Genomic DNA, 23,624 nt, shown 5'->3' on the forward strand with positions numbered 1-23,624 from the left:
TGTTTCCGTAACTTTACTGTTTCTGTCACTAAAGGTTGTTTACCGACGGATTTTCCGTCGGTAAAGCTGCTGGAATTTTAAAAAATGTATTTTTAACCCTCTTTTCTTAACTTTTTGACATTTGGTCCTTTATATATATATGTTTAATTATGTAATATGTTTATTAAAAATTATTTTGAGGTATATAACTAGTAATTACTTATTATGTATTTACTTATTTTATATATTTGGGCATAATTTACATTAATTTGGTTTTGTAAAGCTATTTGTATATATATATATATATATGTTTCCTTTAAAATCATTTAAACTAGATTAATTATTGTTTAGGGTGGGTTATTCTCTATATATTTATTATGTAAAGAAAAGCTATTTTGGGTATTAAATTTAGTTTTCTTATTCATGAATTTTATTCATTATTTTTACATTGCTTTTTCTTAAATTAAAATCAAAGGATATTATAATTAGCATTATCTTTGTTTTCACTTGTATATATATTATTATTATTTTTCTTATCTTATTTTCTTTGATCTATAAGTATTATTATTATTTTTACCATAATGTATATTTATATAAATATGTATATTTATTCTCCTTTTGAATTTCCTATATATATATATGTTTTAAAAGTATTTTGGTTGGGTGAATTTGGGTTTAATTTGTTAGTTGTTGTAATTATGTTCAAATGGAGGTTAATTGAGTGAAAAAGGAAAAATAAACCACAAAAGGAGAGTTCAATTTGCTTATTTAAACTAAAGGTTTCTAGAGGTGCTTAATGTAAATAAAAGGTTTTTAGTTCTTTGCCATTTCAAAGGACTTTCTAAAATTCCACGTTTTAAAACCTTGATCCGTTCCAACGACGGATTAAGCGAACCTTGTAATTAAAATCGTTTTCCTTGTAAATAATAGAGTTTTGAATCGTTTTCCTAACTAAACGGTTTTGTACAAAAATAAATGGACTTGTATGCTTAATCACATTTTTTGAGTTAAAACTTCTTATGCCATGTTTTCAAACACTCGAGTCGTTCCAATGGCGATTCGAGTGAAAAGCATGTAAATCAACGGGGTTTTGAAACGTGCCTAAATCGTTCCAACGGCGATTAAGACACGGACCATGTAAATAAACCTTCTTTTGGGGAGTGAGATTAGTTTAAATTTAATGTATAATATAATGCATAATTCACGTAGTAAATAAACCAATTCTTCCTTCTATCTCCCCCTTTCTTCTATATACTCTAAATTCATGTAAATGGGTGATTCTTTACTAAAATGGCTTTCAATAATAGATGGTCAAAACGGTTTTCAAAACGAGAAAGAAAAGGTTTCAAATGAATTTTAAACTTAAAGAAATATGTGATTAGTCCGTTAGCGCCTTTCTCCGAAAAGGATCGGGCGATGTCGGTGGTTTAGAATCGGGCGATGTCGGGGTGCCTAGTAGCCTTTCTCCGAAAAGGAGCTAGCCTTCTCAGCTCGTACCCAAATTTCCCGAACCCTCACCGGTCTCCCGCAAGGGATCAGTGTTCATTTCCCATTCGTGGGTGGCGACTCTTCCATACTCCGAGCTCCGGCCCTACCGAGCAGCTTGATTCCGCGATTGGTTGCTTTCGGCGCCAATCACAGCATCTGTCGTCAATGGTGTCCACCCCCGGGTCTTCCGAGCGAGGCCGCGGCACCTACAGCGGCTCTTAATAAGCCTTTTGCAAAAATTGGTTCGACGAATGGCCCTCACGCCGATGCGTTAGTGATCGTAATGAACATCGAAGGATGGCACATGAAACGAGTCATGATTGACACTGTGAGTTCATGTAATATGATCACAAGAAATGCATTCGCCAAGCTAAAAATAGATCATATGCAGGTGGAAGCTACTATCGTGGACATTCTAGGGGCAACCGGCCATACCGTCCAAACTAAAGGGCAGGTGATGCTGGAATGCGAGATCACGGATGGGAATCAGACCTGGAAGGGAGAGCAAGAGTTTACCATCCTGGAGGTCGGTTGGCATATAATGTTATCTTGGGAAGACCCTTTCTCTTAGAGGCGGCCGCTTTGATCTCGGTACGCCATTTAACTATGTACATGCCAACAGCGAAAGGCGGGATAATGATCAAAAGGAGCCAAAAAATGGCTCAATAAACCTACACGGTGTCCCTAACCATATGCCCCCAAGAAGATGAGGATGAACAAGATGAGCAAGATATGAACACTGCCGCCCTAGGAGATATAGAGACGTGCCTTATTTCGAAAGGAAAGAGGGTGAAAATTGCGAGGGGGCTCCCGCCAGAGATTAAGGAAGCAATTGTACAAACCCTTATTGAATGCCAGGAGGTTTTCGCTGGCGATAATGAAACATTAAGAGGAGTAAGCCTAGATCTCATTACTCACAAGCTCAATATAATGGAAGAAGCTACGCCAGTCACACAGAAGAGGAGAAATCATGGACCAGAGAGACAAAAGGCGATAAAAGAAGAGATCGCAAAACTCAAAAAAGTAGATGCAATAGAGGAAGTGATATATACTAAATGGCTGGCGAATGTAGTCCTAGTTAAAAAAGCTGGTGGAGCATATAGAATGTGTGTTGATTTTACAGATTTAAATAAGGCATGTCCAAAGGATAACTATCCGTTGCCGTGTATTGACATTTTGGTGGATGGAACGGCGAGGCATGAGGTTTACTCTTTTACAGATGTAAAATCAAGTTACCATCAAATACCCATACATCCTGAAGACAGAATCAAGACTTCCTTCATCACGCATCATGCCACTTATTGTTTTAAGGTGATGCCTTTTGGCCTAAAAAATGCAGGTGCCACATATCAATGCATGATGAATAAAATCTTTGAAGATAAGAAAGGCTATAATTTCTCAATATACGTTGATGACATGATCATCAAGAGCAAGACCATGAGAGAGCATGTTGCGTATATTAAGGAGGTGTTGGATGTATTAAAACTCATAATATTAAGCTCAACCCAGAGAAATGTACGTTCGGAGCAACATCTGGCAAATTCTTGGGTTATATCATTAATCGCCAGGGAGTCACTGCCAACCCCGAAAAAATAAAGGCAGTGTTAAAAATGAAGTCGACAAAAAACCTTCGAGAGGTGCAACGCTTGAATGGGCGGATCATTGCATTGGGAAGATTCATATATTGTTCTGCTAGGCGATGCCTACCCTTCTATGAAGTGATCAAAAACCAAAAATCCTTTGATTGGAATGAAGATTGCCAACAAGCCTTCGAAGGAATCAACGAGTTCTTATCTAAACCATCGTTGATGAGCAAACCAACCAAAGGAGAGGACCTTTATTTATACGTATCAGTCATAGAAAAGGCGGTATGTACAGTCATAATTCGAGAGGGAGAAGGACATCAATATCTTATATATTATGTGAGCAAGGTGTTAAAAGACGTTGGAATATCCAGAACCTCTGCAAATACTTTCAAAAGTAGAATGTAATATAAGGGCCTTGAGTACTCTTTTTCCTTAGAACAAGATTTTTTCCCAATGGGTTTTTTTCTTGTTATAAGGTTTTAATGAGGCTCACAAGAGAGGTCGTCTGCCATTGTAATAAAGGCAAGCCATTTCTTGCTCAATGAATAAATTGTTATTGAATAATTGATTCTTTGCTTACATGTTTCTTTTTAGCGTATAATACATAAATGTCTTCTCATCAAGTGGGAAGGCATAGATTCAGATTCACTCTCCATTTGTGTTCTCCTTTTATATTCTTTCTCCCATGGAGAGATTTTATACAAAATTCCCTCCACAGGACAGATTCTCTTCCCCGTGAAGAAATCTTCTAAAAGTCCCTTCAAAGGGCGGATCCAATTATAAAAGTCCCACAACGGATAGACACTTCCTTGCAAAGTGGTCATTAGAAATCCTACTAAAGTAGTGGTGAAAATGATGAAGGGAGGTTTCATCCCGGGAATGGGTTTAGGAGCATACCATCAGGGGCTGCCAGAGTTTCCGGACTTTAAGAGTCAGAAAACCCGGAGAGGTTTGGGATATGAGCAGGGGAGTCCGTCCAATGCGAGTGTTGAAGGAAAAGTAGGCTTGAGGAAGTATTTTGTGAGCGAGGGGCATGGGAAGGAATATTCAGGAACCCCCGAGGCATGGACTAGCACGGAAGGGAAGATTCTGCCAGGGTTCGAAATCTTCAATGATGTTGCCGACTGGGGCAAAGGAAAGGCGAGCTGCTTTGTCGAGGAGATCATGATGCTAGATTTAAATGCCGAGGAGCAGTTCATCACCATCGAGGCGACTGCGGGAGCGGGAGATGAGCCTAGTACCTCCAAAATTCACGAGAAGTCCGAAGGCCCTAATGATGAAAATTGTATTACTGCTTTGTTTGAGTCAGATGATGTAATCACCCATGCTATCAATGAAATGAATTCTGATTTTGGTTACTTGCTTGATGTCGATCATGATCATTCCATGCATTCTCATTCATATAACATGCCTGCGTTTGAAATCAATACAATAGAAATGTCAACTTTCATTCTTGGTACGGATGAAAATCCTAAACTTATACAAATTGCTCAAGCATTAACTATTGAAGAGAGAAAAGAATTTGAGAGAATAATTAAAAAATACGAAATTGTATTCGCTTGGACATACGAAGACATGCCTGGAATTGATCAATCAATCGTAACCCACCGCATTCCAACTTACCCCGAAGCGAAGCCCGTAAAGCAGAAGCTCCGATGTATGAGACCAGAATGGGCAGATAAGATCAGAGAGGAGGTGAAGAAACAGTTAGAAGCAGGATTCATCGAAGTAATCGACTATCCCCCTTGGGTCGCAAATGTGGTGCCCATCGCAAAGAAGGACGGCAAAGTGAGAATGTGCGTTGATTACAGAGATCTTAACAAGGCATGCCCCAAGGATGAGTTCGCATTACCTCATATCGACGTATTGATTGACAGCGCAGCGTCAAGTGTATTTCACACGAATGTGGACGGTTTCATGGGCTACATGCAAGTTCAGATGGCCGAAAAGCACAAAGCGAAAACCTCGTTCACAACTGAGTGGGGGACATACTGTTACAGGGTAATGCCGTTTGGTTTGAAAAACGCTAGGGCAACTTACCAGAGAATGGCCACAGCACTGTTCCATGATATGATACACAAGGATGTAGAAGTCTACGTGGATGATATGATGGTCAAATCAGAGACAAGAGAAGGGCATTTTGCCGCGCTCGAGAAGTTTTTGGCCCGAATCGCAGAATTCAAGCTAAGGCTAAACCCGAAGAAGTGCTTTTTCGGCGTTTCGTCGGGGAAAATCTTAGGCTATGTAATCGGAAATAAGGGAATCGAGGTGGATCCTGATAAAGTGAAGGCCATACAGGAGATGCCGGCGCCGAGAAATGAGAAGGAAGTGAGAGGGTTTCTGGGCAGGTTCAGTATATCAGTCGGTTCATAGCAAGACTCACCGCAATCTGCGAGCCAATCTTTAAGTTGCTAAGGAAAGACCAACCCGCTGTTTGGAATGATAAGTGTTAGCAAGCTTTGGAGAGCGTCCGGAGCTATTTGTCTAATCCGCTAGTGCTGAGACCGCCTAAACTAGGAAAGCTGCTTCTCCTCTATGTAGCGATTGAGGAGCGATCTATTGGGGCAATGTTGGCTCAAGAGGGAGACACCGGTGTGGAGCACGCGGTGTATTATTTGAGTAAGAAGTTCCTAGAGTACGAGCTCAAGTACAACATGATCGAAAAGACATGTGTGGCAGTAGTATGGTTGACAAAGAAACTGCGACACTATTTCCAATCGTATAAAGTGATCATTATTTCTCGGATGGACCCCGTGAAGTATCTATACCGAACTCCATCCTTGACGGGGAAGTTAGCCAGATGGTTGTTACTTTTGTCCGAGTTTGACATTGAATATGTGACGAAGAAGGTTATCAAAGGGAGGGCCGTGGCAGAATTTCTGGCCAACCAGCCCCTGAATACACAGGAAGAAGAGATAAGTTATGATTTCCCCGATGAGCACTTGAACGCAATCGAAGTTATACCGTGAAAAATGTTCTTCGACGGAGCAGTTAATTCGAATGGAGCCGGAGTAGGAGTACTACTTACCTCACCGGAAGGAGAAAGGATCCCGATGGCCAAGAAGTTATCCTTCCCTCTCACCAATAATATGGCTGAGTATGAAGCGTGCATTTATGGCTTAGAGTCATTAGCGGCACTGGGAGCGTCATATGTCGAAATCTGGAGGGACTCAAAGTTGATCATTGAACAGGCACAAGGAAACTGGGAGGTAAGAGAAGAAAGACTACGTCCATATCTAGATTAGCTAGAAGGGTTGGCACAAAGATTCAAGGAATGTCGTTTCTATCATATTCCTCGAGCACAGAACCAGGCGGCGGATGCCTTGGCTACTTTGGTGTCAGTTTGGGACAACCCCCGGAACCTTGCTTCGAAGCCGTTGGTATTGAGAAGATCTCACAAACCATGTTACGAGGACGTAATGCTGTTATGGACAGATGAAAAACCATGGTATTTCGATATCGTGAACTTCATGAAAGATGGGACATATCCGGCAGAGTCAGAACCTAAGGATCAAGCTGTGATTAGAAGGCTAGCTCGTCAGTTCGTCATCCACAACGACTTGCTTTACAAAAGGCACGTTGATGGATTACAACTCAGATGCTTGGATGCGGGAGAAGCCCGCGAGGCAATGGAATTAGTACATTCGGGAATTTGTGGAGCCCATATGGGAGGAGCAGTACTAGCTAAGAAAATTATCAGACAAGGCTTCTATTGGCTCACCATGGAAAGAGATTGTAACGAGTATGCAAAGAAATGTCACGATTGTCAAATCCACGGCGATTGCAGTCATCTTCCGGCCATGGAACTACATGTGCTAGCACCTATTTGGCCATTCGCTGCCTGGGGCATTGACATCATCGGCGAAGTAAGGCCTAATGCTTCAAATGGACATAAGTTTATTGCAGTCGCCATCGATTATTTCACCAAATGGGTAGAAGCAGAGTCGTTTAGCAAACTGGGATCCAAGCAGATGAGAAAGTTCATTGAAAAACACTTGATCACCAGGTTCGGAGTGCCTCATCACATGATCACGGATAACGGAGTCCAGTTTCAGGGGGAAGTAAGGAATATTTTCCGAGAATATGGCATTGAACATCACAGGTCTTCTCCGTACCGTCCACAGGCTAATGGAGCAGTAGAAGCAGCTAATAAGAACCTTAAGAGGATTCTCGTAAAAACGGTGGAATCGCATCGGAATTGGCATGAGCACCTCCCACTCGCGTTGTGGGCTTATCGCACGACAATTAGAACCTCAACTGGGGCAACGCCATTCTCTTTGGTGTATGGAACAGAAGCAGTCTTGCCGATTGAGATCGAAAAGCGATCGTTGAGAATCGCAGTGGAGGCAGAAATTCCCGAGGCGGAATGGGCGAAGAAGCGATGTGAGTAGTTGGCTCTAGTTGACGAAAAAAGGATGGAAGCGCTTTACCATGTACAGTTATATCAAAGAAGGATGGCTCGGACTTTCAATAAAAAGGTCAAGACCAGTCCTATCAAAGAAGGAGATTTGGTGCTGAAACAGATCCGTGTGACGCACACCGACCCGAGGGGGAAGTTCAGGCCTAACTGGGAAGGACCATTCGTCGTAAAGAAGATACTAAGCAAAGGAGCGGTGAAGTTAACCACAATGGACGGCATGGAATTCTCCGAACCTACCAACCTGGATAGGCTTAAGAAATACTTTTCGTAAAAAAAAAGAAAAATAAAGAAAAATTCCCGATGGGTTGAAAACCCGCAAAGGGCGACCTATGCAACAATAAGGGAAATCCCAATGGGTGAAAACCCGAAAGGGCACTCATTTAAAAATTCCGGGATAGTAAAAGGGGAGGAGAAAAATCGCCGGGATCCGAAAACCGAAAGGCGGGTCCTGGTAACAATAGTTATAACTTGAGCAATTACAAAAACAATGTATAAGAGACTAAGTATTTCTGTTGTTTGTAAATAAATAGAGGCATGAATATATCTGACGAGAATGATTGGAATCATTATAATCTACCGAATGCATGGTAATATGAATCACGGGTTATACATTTCTTGTCCTACTTTTCACAAAAAGCCTACCTACTATCCACCCCACTCCCTATACATCAGCTATACATCGGAGAAACCCTAATAAAAGCTACAAAGCAACAATGAAAGCTACAAAGCAATAATGAAAGCTACAAAGCAATACATAACGAGCCTAATACGGAGGAAAGTCCCAATAGTTCTCAAAATCTCTCAGGTGTGATGCCCGCTCCGCAGATAGTGCCTCCTCGGCAGCACGCGCTCGCTCATCAGAAACTCGCGCTCTCTCATCAGAAACTCGTGCTCTCTCATCAGCAGCTCGTGCTCTCTCCTCTGCAGCAAGGCGTCTGATCGACTCATCACGCGCCCTCTCCTCGACGGCAAGGCGACCCTCAGTCTCCCGTCGCATCATCCCCGACCAGTGGTCGTTCCTCTCTTGATACACATGACCAACTCGGGCATCAGCTTCCCGCACTAGCTCGCTCTGTCTCCGCTCATGGGCATGCAGATCACTCTACAGAAAAAGAAAAAAAAGAGAACAGATAAAAGGCAGCATAGGCAAAAACATAAATCATACATACATGCATACATTTCACTACACTAAAGTACAGTAATGATACATACCAGGTGATCGGTGTAGCGCAAGCTGAGGCGATCTCGGAGATAACCAGACAGCCCCACGTAATCCGTACAAGTCTCTCTCGTGGTCAGAGAAGCGTCCGAGGGATCAAACGGGACCCTCGAGGAGAAGATAGGAGGGGCCGCCTTAAATCCCGCGTAAGGTGCCCCGGACTCGTCATAGCAGATCGTAGCATAATCTCTCCCATAGTCTGGTATAGGCACGCCTAGGGAAGACCTCTCCGGTCGGGCAGTGCTGGAGGACTCGCCAACATAGTAGGGCTACTCGCACACTGGCGTCTGAGCCCGAGTGCCATCGAAGAAATCAGATAAGTGGGCACTCCTCCAGGATCCCTCCTGCAAACAAAACACACCATAAAACCTCTGAACATCTCATGAATAAAAGGGGTAAAATAAAAAGGGAATGGAATCACTTACCGGGACCTCCTCCTGACCAAAGACTGCCGCGACAGCCTCCCTCGAAAATACATCCGCCACCGGATCCACCTCCATCGCCGCCGCCGGGGCATCCCTCGCGCTCAGCAAAGTAGACAAGTAAGGCTCACGGCCCCCGGTGTGAATCCACACCGCTCTACCAACATACCGACGGGTCAGGTCCCGATGAATGACCGATAGTGGCAGGGTCCGCACTGCGAACATAGAGACGGGGATCTCGCCCGGCGTCCAGTGAGCTTCCCTAACTCCGGTGATGCCTCGATCCCCTAAATACCACGCCCGCACGCAGGGGCCGGTGAGCACACACTGCTGCTCCTGGATCACCGATACATATGTATAACCAGGGCCGAAGTCGAGGTCGTCCCATCGGAACTTAATCTAAAAAAAATGCACAAAGAGAAAGTCAGAAAGACTCAAACAAAAAACCAAACATGATTAGGCAAAATCTACCTGTGTGAGGGTCAGCGAGTCGATCCGATCCAGAAGCCGCGACACTGTCCGACTCCTCTCGGCGCTCAAGTCAAAATCCCTCCACTGAGTCATGAAAGGCGGCCTCAGTACTGGCTGGGAATCGGATGATGTCTCTCATACGCCCACACCTGCGGTAAAAACAAGGACTAGGAGTGTGAAAAATGCGAAGAAGATAAGACGGATAAGTAAAGAAGGCGTCACGTACCAGCAGAGCAAAGGTGTAACCACCAAAATCCTTGCGCTTCCAGCAAGTCAGATCCAAAAACTTGTAGAGAAAGGCTAAGCCTGCCCCCGCCCAATCGTAGGAAGCCGCTGCATCCAGATCGCTGAGTGCCTGAATGAGACCCACATGTACCTTTCCGCCCTTCGTGCGGAAAATCGTCTCACTCAGAGTATACACTAAGAAGCTGCGAACCGCCAAGTCAGTATCGTCTGTCTCGCAGAAATCTCGTCTACTCAAGAGGCTCGCGGTGGAAACAAACTTCGCCGGAGTAGACTTGGCGCATAGGCGAACTCCCGGTCCAATCAAGGCAGCGAGCCTAGCAGGGTCGACCCGTGGTCGTATCATACCGAAATGGAAAGGGACGGGAGTGTTGCTCCCTCGTAACCCTGTCAACAGCGAAAAATCTCGAGCGAGATGGTCATCTCCCCAAAGGAAAGGTGGAAGGTGTGGGTCGAGTCAACCCACCGCTCATATAAGGCCCGTAGGCCAAAAGGATCGCATACCCCGTTGGTGCGGGGCAGCGCTGCAATAAAAGGCTCAAAGCCCAACTCACGCATGCGAGCTCTCGCCGCGGCACCTAGCCTATCATACCACGAGTGAATCTCGGCGGTGGTCCCCGAAATCTCAATGAACTAAAAAGGAACAAGACAAGAAAATTTAAATACAGCTCCTAAAGCATGCAATTGATAAGAACGAGTTAAGACTAGGTATTCTTTCATTTTCTAACCTAGAGACATCCGGTCAGTTAGGACCAATTTTCTGTAAAAATCTCTCCTGTAGGGTCATTCACGTAAGGTTTAGTCAATTCTTTAATCCACCCTCATCTGCGGTGACGAGGAGCATAGATTAAGCTTTACTATTCACATGCGTTAGTTAAGTTTTACTATTCACGTTTTACTATTCACGTGCACTATTCACGTTTTTACTATTCACGTGCATTAGCTAAGTTTTTACTACTCACGTTTTTTCTATTCACGTTTTTACTATTCACGTGCACTAACCACATTTTTACTATTCACGTGCATTAGCTAAGTTTTTACTATTCACGTGCACTATTCATGTTTTACTATTCACGTGCACTATTCACGTCTTCACTATTCACATTGTTTTTACTGTTAGCATGAATAAATTCGCAGTGTCACTGTTCACATGCATATAGCGCGCGTTCTTACAAAAATAAACAGGTGCTACTTGTAAATAAAGGAATTCATGTTCTCTAGCTAAAGTCCTCTAAGGCAGTCTAAGGGTTAGCATGCAAATCATGTTCGAATAGGAATGCTAAAGCCTAGAGTTCGAATCAAATAAAAGTGAGAAATTACTTACCTCGTTGCATCGTGTCCTGCTCAAATGCGTCGTAGGGTCGTGGAAGGTATCCACTCTATCCAGGTTTACGTAAACCTCGTCCATGCCTCTAGTGCCATCCCATTCATCTAAATCCATCCCGAGAATAATCCAAAATCAAAGTCTAGAGAGAGAAAGAAGAAAGAGAAGGTGTGTGGGTGAAATGAAACCCCACCACCTTATATAGGAAGAGGGGGTGGCATTCCCGTAAATAGTGAAAAAGTACGATGTGACATAAAGGTAAAAAGTAAATAATTAATTACCAGGTGCACAGACCTCCGATTTGCAGTCCGTTTCAGCCTGCATTTCTCTCAGACAGCAACCAATACTGTCAAGATATGAACTCCAGACAACAGCCAATTTTTATAGAACAGTGACACCAGTCAAAGTACAGACGACAGTCAACAGAAAAACAATCGTTAGTCTATATTATTCCAGACCAAAACACGTTCCCATTAAACCTCCGAGACACTAGCTCCAGACAATGGTGTTTTAAAAGAATCCAGAATCGTTAGAAAGAACTTTTCTGCTCTTTAGCCATCTTATCTACGGTTCACGACCGAGGTAGATTTTTAGCCATCTTACCTACGGTTCACGACCGAGGTAGCTTTTTAGCCATCTTACCTACGGTTCACGACCGAGGTAGCTTTTTAGCCATCTTACCTACGGTTCACGACCGAGGTAGCTTTTTAGCCATCTTACCTACGGTTCACGACCGAGGTAGCTTTTTAGCCATCTTACCTACGGTTCACGACCGAGGTAGCTTTTTAGCCATCTTACCTACGGTCCACGACCGAGGTTGCTTTCGTGTCTTTTACTTTTATATGTTTTACATTGCATGTGTTGCGTTAGCAAAAAAACGTTTTCGAAACACACACATCACTGTCAAAATAGAAAAGTAGGGGCAACTGTAGACACCGAGTCGGAGGACCTGTGACGAAAACCTGAAAACAAGACGGTTGAAGCGATTGATTACGGAAGTTTTGAAAAATATATAAAGAATAATAAGCGAAGGAAAATTAGCGGCGCGGCGCGGGTGCTTAGCGGCATCCGGCACGCGGATGGTCGAACGCCCGCTCGGCGGTGCGGGACGTGCGCTCGGCGTCTGTCGGACGCACCGCAAGTGGCACGCTCTCGACGTCCGAGCAATGCTCGGGTCCGATGGCACGGGGTGCGCTCTCGTGGGCCGCTGAGCGCACGTGCCCAGTAGCGCGAAGCGCGCGTTCGGCGGCCGCGACGTGTGAGCGTCCGGCGGCGCGGGACGCGCGTTCGGCGGCCGCAGGGTGCGCACGCCCGATGGCTCGAGGCACACCCCGAGGGCCGTCGGGCGGGCGCCCAACCACGTCGGGCGAACGCCCGACGGGGGTTGGGCGCGGGCGCCCAACCTAGCGTTGGGCGCTCGCCCAACGCCGTTGGGCGATCGCCCAACAAATGTTGGGCGGCCGCCCAACATTGTTGGGCGGCCGCCCAACAAGGTTGGGCGGTAGCCCAACACTAGGTTGGGCGGCCGCCCAACCCCAATGGGCGACGCCCAATTTCTTTTGGGCGTCGCCCATTGGTCCGGGGACCCGTTTGCCTATAAAAGGCACGGATCCCCATGCAAAAAAAGGGGAGGAAGGGAGAGCTTCTCACACTAGATATTTTTCTAGAGAGAGGAAGTTGATTTTTTTAGGAAAAAACATTTTTGTTCCTAAAAATTGAAAATCTCTAAATTTCCTAAGTTCAATTTTTACTAAATTTTTTATAAAAAACGGGAGCTCGTGGTTCGTGGAATCAATCGGCTTCAACTGTCAGATACCGAATTCAAGGTATTATCCGAGGACTAGACTCTTTATTTTATTTAATTTATTCTCTTCTTCTATTTTTATGATATAGTTTTTATTCATTTAGTCATTTATTTATTTTGTCACATTTTATTTAATTAACGTATTTATTTAATTTTCGTGTCGTGTTAAATAAAATTCGGTTTTGTTTTAAAATAAAAAACCTCGTTTTTGATGTCCCAATACGAACCGTGATCCGATAAAAGGTAGTTCGGGTATCGAAAACGTTGTAATTACAAGTTTTTAATTTAAAAGGAATTTCCAAATAATGCTTTGAAATAAAAAACGTCGTTTAGGAATTTCCGTTTTCGACTATGATCCATCTTTGGTAGTTCGGAAACCCAAAACGATTGAATTAGATTTAATTTAAAGCTTTTGAATAAATCTGGAAACATTTAGGAGTGCTGCTGTAATTTACCTATTCTGTCAGTAAATGCTGTTTACCGACGGATTTTCCGTCGGTAAATCTGCCAAAATGTAAAAAATGTCATTTCAGTCCCTTTTTCTTAACTTTTAAACTTTTAATCCTTAGTACATATATATAAATACGTAATATATGTTTTTCAAATTATTTTAGAACTTTAGCATATATAATCATTCTAGAATATTTGTATATTATTATTTATTCCATTTTACAATATAAGTATAAGTATATATATGTATTCCTTTTTATTAATTTGGATTATGTTTTAAATGTTAGTTATTTGGTATTTTGAGAAATAATTAATATATATTAGCATATGGTATTTTTGGTATTTAAAACTATAGTAGTTATGTATATGTATAGTTTTTGGAACATTTGGGTTATTTTAGTGATTATTGAATAAAATTATTTTTTGATAAGAATTATTTTCTTAGTTATAGGATCTACTTATTATTTTCACATTTTCAAAGTATAGATATATTGTACCTATTATTTTTATATATACATATAGCTTCTTCTGTATTAACCATTATTTTATATTCTATTTTTGATTTAAATGTATATACGTATGTACAAATTATTTTCTTTACCCTTTGAGCCCATTCATGGGTCCATATTTCAAATGGGCTTTATTTAAGTGTAAATATTAGTTAAAATAAGTTTATTGTTGTAATTATAACAATTAGAGAGTCCATTAAATAAGTGGGGAAAATAAATCACAAAAAGAGAGTTTTCAATTGAATTATTTAAACTAATGAGTTTTTTTTTCTAATGTAAATAAATAGAGTCATTCTTGTTAATATTCCAAATCGTCTTCAAAACACCACGTTTTAAAACCTTAATCCGTTCCAAAGGCGGATTAAAGGATCATTGTAATTAAAATCGTTTTCTTTGCAAATAATAGATTTTTGAATCATTTTCTTAAAGGATTTGTACAAAATGAAATTGACTTGTATGTTTAACCACGTTTTCTTATTAAAAGGTTCTTTATCTCAAACGTTTTCAAATACTCGAGTCGTTCCAACGGCGATTCGGGTAAGCTTCATCAAACGGGGTTTTAAAACGCACCTAAATCGTTCCAATGGCGATTAAGGTGCGAACCATTGTAAATAAAACTCGTTTTGGGGAAATAAGTTAGTGTAGAATAAACACACAACATAACCTTTAAATGCGATTGCAAATAAATCACTTCTTTCTCCCCCCTCTCTGTGTATGTATAAACATAAATGGGTGATTCTTTACTGTGGTGGCTTTTCAATATCATATGCTCAAAATGGTTTCTAAAAAGAGAAAGAAAAGGGTTTCAAATGAATTTTAAACTTAAAGAAGTATACGATTAGTCCGTTATCGCCTAACATGCTGAGTAGGAGGCCGGTGGTTCATAACCGGGCGATGTCGGGGTGCCTAGTAGCCTTTCTCCGGAAAGGAGCTAGCCTTCTCGGCTCGTACCTAAGTTTCCCGAACCCACACCGGTCTCCCGCAAGGGATCGGTGTTCATTTTCCCATTCGTGGGTGGCGACTCTTCCATATCTCCGAGCTCCGGTCCTGCCGAGCAGCTTGATTCCACGATTGGTTGCTTTCGGCGCCAATCACCGCTTACGTCGCCATGAGGTTGTCCACCCCCCGGTCCGCCCGGGAGATTAGGCCGCGGCACCTCGTCTAACACCAGCTAAACAATCTTCTCCTTTAAGTTAGATAGAATTAGGTTACTGAATAAGAATTTAATTCAGAATAAAACTCTTATTGTTATTATCTGTAATTATATTTAAATATAAAGATAATAATAACTTATTGATAGGATAATAATAGAAGCAATTTAATCTCATTAAACCTTCTAACTTATTTATCCTATAATTAATTTAATTCCTAATCATAATCTAATTATAATTGTTTCAATTAAATTAATTCCTTTACATGTTTATAACACATAAATCGCCCCCCTATACTACTGGGCCTTAGTGGACTCAGTTGGGCTTCCGTCAATTAATTAACATCTGTTTCTCTTTTAGGTTCCAAGTCTTATGTGTGACCCATTAGGTTCTTATTGCTTCTAGCCGTATACAACCATTAAATTAATTTTCTCAGAATTATATTTAATCTTTGTATAACGGAATGAGTACGCGAACTGTGATTGGCAGATCCGAAATATTCCCCTAGAGCTATAAGAAGACAAGTTGATTCTGTCGTTGACCTTTCCGTATTAGTTACGGTATAATTCGATCCTTCATCAACTACATCCTTGAACATAATCTTATGACTATGGATAATGTCAAGTCATATATAGCGAGACATTCGTTTTACTTGTACAGGCCGAGTTAACTCCAATTAGATAGGTTAAGTGAAATCTGCATTTCAAGTCTTAAGCTATTGATGCTCGTAAAATATATAGAATTTAATAAGACAAGTGTATCCTATCGCAACAAGTAATATTGTGCTAAGCACGAGATTGAACCACAAAGACTATTTGTTATAATTAGTAAATCTACCTAGGTTGGTCTAACTATTTAGAGGGTTGAATAATGATTTGGGTTTTTGGGTAATTAACTAGACGAATTGAAAGCAATAATTTAATAAAATAAAGCGAACAATTAACATGGAGAAGGTGAGTTAACGGATGACACAATCTAGGTCGAGGAATTCCTTGATTAAATCCTATGTATGGGTTCAGGGAATTCGGATTTATGTATTACTAATGATTTGACGGTAATTGCCCTAATGAGAAAGACAAATCTGTACGGGATTTGCCTAACCTATTCACATGCATTCGGGTGACGGCTTGATTAGGCATATACCCTAGGTCATGCAAAGCATTAGGTTCTTTGGCAACTAAGGCTAATGCTGTAGCCCAGCCACAAAGCCGCACTCCTAGTGGTCTCCAGCAAGGTCAGATTTACACAGGTTCAGCATAGACAATTCCGTGGTCAGGTTCTCGTCTATCTATAATCCTATTTAACGTCCGGGTCATAGGCATTAAGCAAATTATATACATAAACAGGCTAGTTGATCATTATCAATGTTCATTCTAGCATAAATCATATTCCTAACATCATCTAGGCATTACGCATGCATAATCTGTTCAATCAAAGGCCCTAGTTCCCTAATCATACATATTCATATAATCAATTTCCTCCCCATCCCGAATTGGATGGGGACCGGTTCATAGACAAACCAATCCAAGCAATAGGCATGTGAGATTAATGGAAAACATCTACGACAATTTATAAAAGTAAAAGTTAAATAGGCGAAAAGATAGAAATCCAAAACCCATTCTGCTGATTCCGATTATAAATTAGAAGATGAAGATCTTCTCCCGTCAATTGCAATAAACGTAATTACATAATGAAACCTAATCTAAGAAGCTGGAAAACAATACTAAACCTAATCTAAAGCTGAGCTACTGAATCGACTACATCCTGAATAATGAATAATATCTCAACATAGTTTTTTCGCCGTGCTTAAGGTCACCTCCTAGTCAGTTTAGGTATGCTGGTCGAATTGGAGTGTTGCGAGTTGATTCGGGTCGGGATTCCGGCCCACAAATTCTGATCCATTAGCATCTCTAGCCGCTGCTCGCCGAGCAGGAATACCCTTGCTCGCCGAGCAGGAGTGCCTATCGAGGTGATATTGCGGCTACCCATGGTGCTCAACGATCACCCCATTGCCTGCTCGCCGAGCAGGTGGTGGAATATCCAGATTGTCTCTGTTTTGCTCCGTTTCTCATGCATTTACCCCTGAAACAACTCAAAACACTCGTTAGACGACAAATAGATGAAACGTACCATAAACTAAGCAATAGAGGCTAAACACGCATATAAAATGGGGTTAACTACGTTGAAAACACTATATATTTGGGACGTATCAACTCCCCCCCCCCCACTTAAAACCTTGCTTGTCCTCAAGCAAGTGTCCGGATCAAGACAAAATCAAATATCCGACAATTAAGCTACTGAGATTAAATGACAGGATTAATTTCACTTGACATTCTACCATCCTTATTCGTGCAAAGCAAAAAATGATCGACCATTTAGGACGTGGTCGAACTTGGTCTTTAGGCTCCAATTTTCTCAAAGAGTATTGCACTGTACAATAAATCATAATAATGAAAGTTGGAACCACTATATAACCTCACAAGGTGAACTCTCAAGGCTTTTGGATTATCTGTTTTGTATAGCCTTTTTCTTTCCACTCAGGGTTCAAGTGTTTACACACAAATACAAACATTATAATAGAGTCGAGAAATGTCATTTAGTTCCATAATCGCCACCATTTGCTAATCTAATCGAGGATTTAATTAAAAAGGTCTTTACAAGGGTTGTAATGTAGATTGAGGAAAGGTATGGATGGGGAGTAATGGGCTAAAATGGAATTTATTCTAATCCTATACAGAATTTTTGGGACAACTAGTGTGTTTCGAGCGAATGGTGAAAAGAACTGATATTGCGAGTTTTGTGCTTTTCCTTTCTTTTCGACAAATGGCTCATATGAGCTTTGATCTGGGTACAGAGTTATCATTTTTCTTTTTCTTTCTGCTTACTAACTCTGATTTCTTCTTTGTGGCTTACTCGCTCTTTTTGCTGTTTTCTCTCTTCCTGCTGATAGTGCTCGGCGAGCAGAACTGGGCTTGCTCACCGAGCAGGATGTAAAACTGCGAATTTCTCCCTTTTAACAGGCAGTGCTCAGCGAGCAGAAATGGGGTTGCTCGCCGAGCAGCTGCTGTATCACTAATAATTTTTTTCTTTTCTGGGCAGATACACTGGGTAATTCACACACTAGGATATAGTTTTGTGCACATAGGGTAGAATAATTCCACGGGTGTCAAGGGTATTTATGAAGGTTCGGGGCTTGTAATGTGGCTAAATGAAAGAAATGGATGAATGATTGGCTTCAAAGGGGCTACACTAAATGCAATGTAAAGAGGGTTTTTGGCCAAAACAAAGAAACGGCATGTAACACAAGTGGCTAGACCTAGGTGCCTTTTATCATTTTATCTCCTAATTAGACGCTTGTGGCTTTGATTCAAGTGTGGAACAAGACAATTAATATCACAATGTAAGTATGACTCTCAGAAAGAACGAATTGAGCAAATATTTTCTGTTTTTGGTGCTCTAATGTAAGGCTCAAATAAATCTCACAATATATGGCATTTTGTTCACAAGTGATTCCAAACAATCAAATTGATCAATACTGACAATGCATACAAATTATACTTCTTAAAGCCAATAAGTCCCTGTTCAAAGTTCCTAAATGTTCGACCTTTTGTTTGCTAAGCACTTATTCGGATAACAGACTGTCAATTAATGAAATTTCACCCTATCAACTATCACAAGTAACTCAAAGCATCAATTCAAAATCACTTCAATCTTTCAACAATTTCAGAGACGAAGCTATAGGTTCAAAAGTGGAGGCAAGTAGCTCAAGACTACAAACACACAAAAGCAAGAAAAACTATGCTAGAAAACAGTAAATTGGAAAAGCTCAAGACTAACAAACACACAAAAGCAAGAAAAACTAAGCTAGAAAACAGTAAATTGGAAAAGAAAACTAAACTAGAAAATTAAAACTGCAGGATATAAAAACTTGTTTCGATCTGTATCCCTCCCCACACTTTAAGCATGTATTTACTTCCAAAAATGCAAGAAAGCAAAGTGTAAAATAGATGACAAGAGATAAGGATAGAATAACTCCCTCACTCGCGCCAATCCCACCCATGTGTATGGGCGGAATAGTCAATGAAGCGATCCATCCTTTGTCTCTGCTCCAAAGCCTCTACAATCATACCTTGCAAGTCATGAGAAAGACTCGATATCTGTTCACTGTTTCGCTAATGAAAGGAGGTGGCATGAGTAAGTCCGGTTTCAATCCTTGCGTTCTGCTCCTCAATCCTAGCATTTGATGCCTCAATTCGGGCATTGGACGCCATGAGTGCCTCGAACTGAGCCATGCTTATTCCTTGTGGTGCGGCTGAGGATGAAGGACCGATGTCTGACTCTCCTCTTCTTGCTGCTGCCCTTTGCCTATTTACTTTCGGAGGATCTGCGCTTTCTGTATAGAGAATCCAATCTTTGCTAATAATATTAGATTTAACCATAAAATTATAATCCATAGTTAAAGAACCATTAGAGATAAGACCGGTTAGCCTAGATGAATAGCCAAAATGTTGGGCAAATCGAGTCACAAAGTGACCGAATCCCAGATTGGATCGTTGTTTAGCCACCACCTCATTCATGGTGGAAAAAACGACCCTAGGAAGGTTTACATAAATCCCTTCCCGTAAGCAATAAAGAAGTAACAGCTCGATATTTGCTATTTTATCACTATCATCTTTGCCAGTAATAGAATAGCAAATGAATTTGTGCATCAGACGGAGGACAAGGTCTTTGATGAATTTATTTTTATAACTTTTGGACCCTGCCTCAATGCTACTGGACATCTCAAACCAGAAGGACTTTTCAGACACATTTTCCAACCAATCATTAATTCCCTCTCCGTAAAGTCCGAACAATCGACAAAATAAATCTTCTGTGACAGTGTGTGTATTGTCAAACAAACGGAATTTAATGAAACTGACTCCCTCATCAACAATGTAAGTGAAAGAAGTAAAGAATTCTAGGACTAGAGATGGGTATGTGTCTAGTTCTAAATTCAGCAAATCGAACCACCCAACTGTTTCAGCAATTTGTTGAATACTATCATACAAGTCTAACTTCTCCAACAAATAAAAATCAAAGTATCGGGTTTGAGATACAGACTTACCTGATAGTAATTCGAACCGCTTACCTTCTGCCTTAGATTCCAGGAGGAATGGGCAGTGATACCTAACTGACAGAGCGCACGGATGTGTCGTGAGGAATACGGGTGGAGCTACCCGTTGTGCGCGTCTCATGGGATTCACGGTCGGGGAACGCTTCCTCCTTCCTCCTCTTCCCGCTTGTTGTTCATAATCATCTCCATCAGACATGGTAATTTAGGTTTTCCTAAGTTAGGGGATTTGGGGATTTTTGAAATTTGGGGAAAACCTAACCCTAGATTTCGAATTGATGTTGGAATGGAGTAGTGGGGATGAATCTAAGGGTATTTGTAGGGGAAGGGACGATTTTCGAGTGGAATTTGAAGGGGAAGGGTTTTTGGGAGGTTTAGGAGTTAAAGGGTTCGAACGATTTATCTGCTGGAATTCTAAAAATTGTTTTTTAACTGCTAGTGCTCGGCGAGCAGAACAAGGGGAGCTCACCGAGCAAAGCGTTAAATTACGAGTATTCGCTCTTTTAACAGGCAGAGCTCGGCGAGAAGAAATTGGGTTGCTCGCCGAGCAACTATGTGATTTTGGCTGGGGAGGTTTCTACGATGTCGTTTCATTTGGAGGTTAAAAACTGGATGACCTACTCAGCGAGCGGGGGGAATTATGCTCGGCGAGCTGGTGTATTTTCGCACTTTATGACCCTTGATGCGTCGGGAACCTTTATATCCTGAAATACGATGGGAGTAGCAACAGAATCAGTTTATTGAAATACGAAAAATAAAAAGAAACGAAAAAAATATAGGCAAATCTAAATAATTATTACAACCTATTCAATTTACATAGATTATAATCGAAATAGTCCCCGGCAACGGCGCCAAAAACTTGATGCTCGTAAAATATATAGCATTTATTAGGACAAGTGTATCCTATCGCAACAAGTAATATTGTGCTAAGCACAAGATCGAACCACAAAGACTATTTGTTATAATTAGTAAATCTACATAGGTTGGTCTAACTATTTAGAGGGTTGAATAACGATTTGGATTTTTGGGTAATTAACTAGACGAATTGAAAGCAATAATTTAATAAAATAAAGAGAACAATTAACATGGAGAAGGTGAGTTAATGGATGACACAATCTAGGTCGAGGAATTCCTTGATTAAACCTAGGTATGGGTTCAGGGAATTTGGATTTATGTATTACAAGTGATTTGACGGTAATTGCCCTAATGAGAAAGACAAATTTGTACGGGATTTGCCTAACCTATTCACATGCATTCGGGTGAAGGCTTGATTAGGCATATACCCTAGGTCTTGCAAAGCATTAGGTTCTTTGGCAACTAAGGCTAAAGCTGTAGCCCAGCCACAAAGCCGCACTCCTAGTGGTCTCAAGCGAGGTCAGATTTACACAGGTTCAGCATAGACAATTCCGTGGTCAGGTTCTCGTCTATCTATAACCCTATTTAACGTCCGGGTCACAGGCATTAAGCAAATTATATACATAAACAGGCTAGTTGATCATTATCAATGTTCACTCTAGCATAAATCTTGTTCCTAACATCATCTAGGCATTAAGCATGCATAATCTGTTCAATCAAAGGCCCTAGTTCCCTAATCATACATATTCATACAATCAATTTCATCCCCATCCCGAATTGGATGGGGACCGGTTCATAGACAAACCAATCCAAGCAATAGGCATGTGAGATTAATGGAAAACATCTACGATAATTTATAAAAGCAAAACTTAAATAGGCGAAGAGATAGAAATCCAAAACCTATTCTGCCGATTCCGATTATAAATTAGAAGATGAAGATCTTCTCCCATCAATTTCAATAAACGTAATTACATAATGAAACCTAATCTAAGAAGCTAGAAAAACAATACTAAACCTAATCTAAAGCTGAGCTACTGAATCGACTACATCCTGAATAATGAATTATACCTCAATATAGTTTTTTCGCCTCCATTTATAGTGCTTAAGGTCGCCTCCTGGTCAGTTTATGTATTCTGGTCGAATTGGAGTGTTGCGAGTTGATTCGGGTCGGGATTCCAGCCCACGAATTCTGATCCATTAGCATCTCTAGCCTCTGCTCGTCGAGCAGGAATACCCTTGCTCGCCGAGCAGGTGGTGGAATATCCAGATTTTCTCTGTTTTGCTCCGTTTCTCGTGCATTTACCCCTGAAACAACTCAAAACACTCGTTAGACAACAAATAGATGAAACGTACCAAAACGTGCCATAAACTAAGCAATAGAGGCTAAACACGCATATAAAATGGGGTTAAACTACGTTGAAAACACTATATATTTAGGACGTATCAGCTATCACCTTGCAAGAATTTAGAGTTAAGTCTTCCACAAGCGATCCTTTGACGTATCTCCCATTTATCAGGAGTGACAAATGCTCAACCCAATGTATAACTATCCTGCAATTACTTCTTGTGATACCCAATGTCTGCCATACACACCCTAGAGTCATCCCTGTTATGGATCGTGTTACAACAGGATCAAAGCATCACATTCTATAATCCAGAAACACTAATTAACATTCCTTTGAGTCTTAGGATTACTTATACCTATTAATACCAATGAGATGAACAGGTGACAATGATAAATCTACCCTGTTGGTCCCGTGTGATTAGTTCCAAGGGGGGGGGGTTAGGAACTAGTGTACTCAGCTTTTGGTCAGCTTGGCCAGATATGTTACAAGACAGCTTTGGCCGGATATTGATTAAGGCTGTTTTACTTTGTGAGTTAGATATTGACACTCTTGGAGGTCAGCTTCTAACTCAACACTTGAAATTACTCAGAGTCAACTTTAAACAATTTTATATGCTGAGTAAACTTACAACACATGCAAATATATATATTGAGAGAGGGTTAGAGATTACTCAGTATCACTTATCATGGTTCGGCCTCTCTGCCTACGTCCAGTCCCCAGAGTCCTCCGGGCTTTTAGAATCCAATACTGAGCTCTTTAAAGGTAGAGCACAAACCGATTACAAGGCAGTTGAATATGCAAGAGTACCTTCCTCTATCCGTCTACTCAACTCCTACTAAGTGCTACAACCCAGCACCTAGATTTCTCTACCACTGAATGATTACAGCCAAACACTCAGCACAACGTTCTCAATGTTACAATTGATAAACACTTGTTCCTTTTCAAATAAAGAACACTTTAGAAGATTACAAGTAATCACTCTAGCATTTACACAAAGAATGGAAGATGGGTGTAAGATCTCTTTTTGTATCTAAGTGCTTTTGTATCTTTTCTCTCTTGTACTTTTCTTTTTGTCAATCGGCAATGATCCAGGGAGTTTGATTGTCCTTATATAGGAGAAAATATGGGATCGGATCATTTTGAAATGATGTAGCCGTTAATGTTAAAACGGCTCTTTTAGGAGACAGCCTCTGGTCAGCTTCAGAATTCTCAGGCCAATCCTTTTCCTCTGATTTCTTCAGATGCCA

This window comes from Euphorbia lathyris, chromosome 1 (genome assembly GCF_963576675.1).
Source record: "Euphorbia lathyris chromosome 1, ddEupLath1.1, whole genome shotgun sequence".
Taxonomy (NCBI): domain Eukaryota; kingdom Viridiplantae; phylum Streptophyta; class Magnoliopsida; order Malpighiales; family Euphorbiaceae; genus Euphorbia; species Euphorbia lathyris.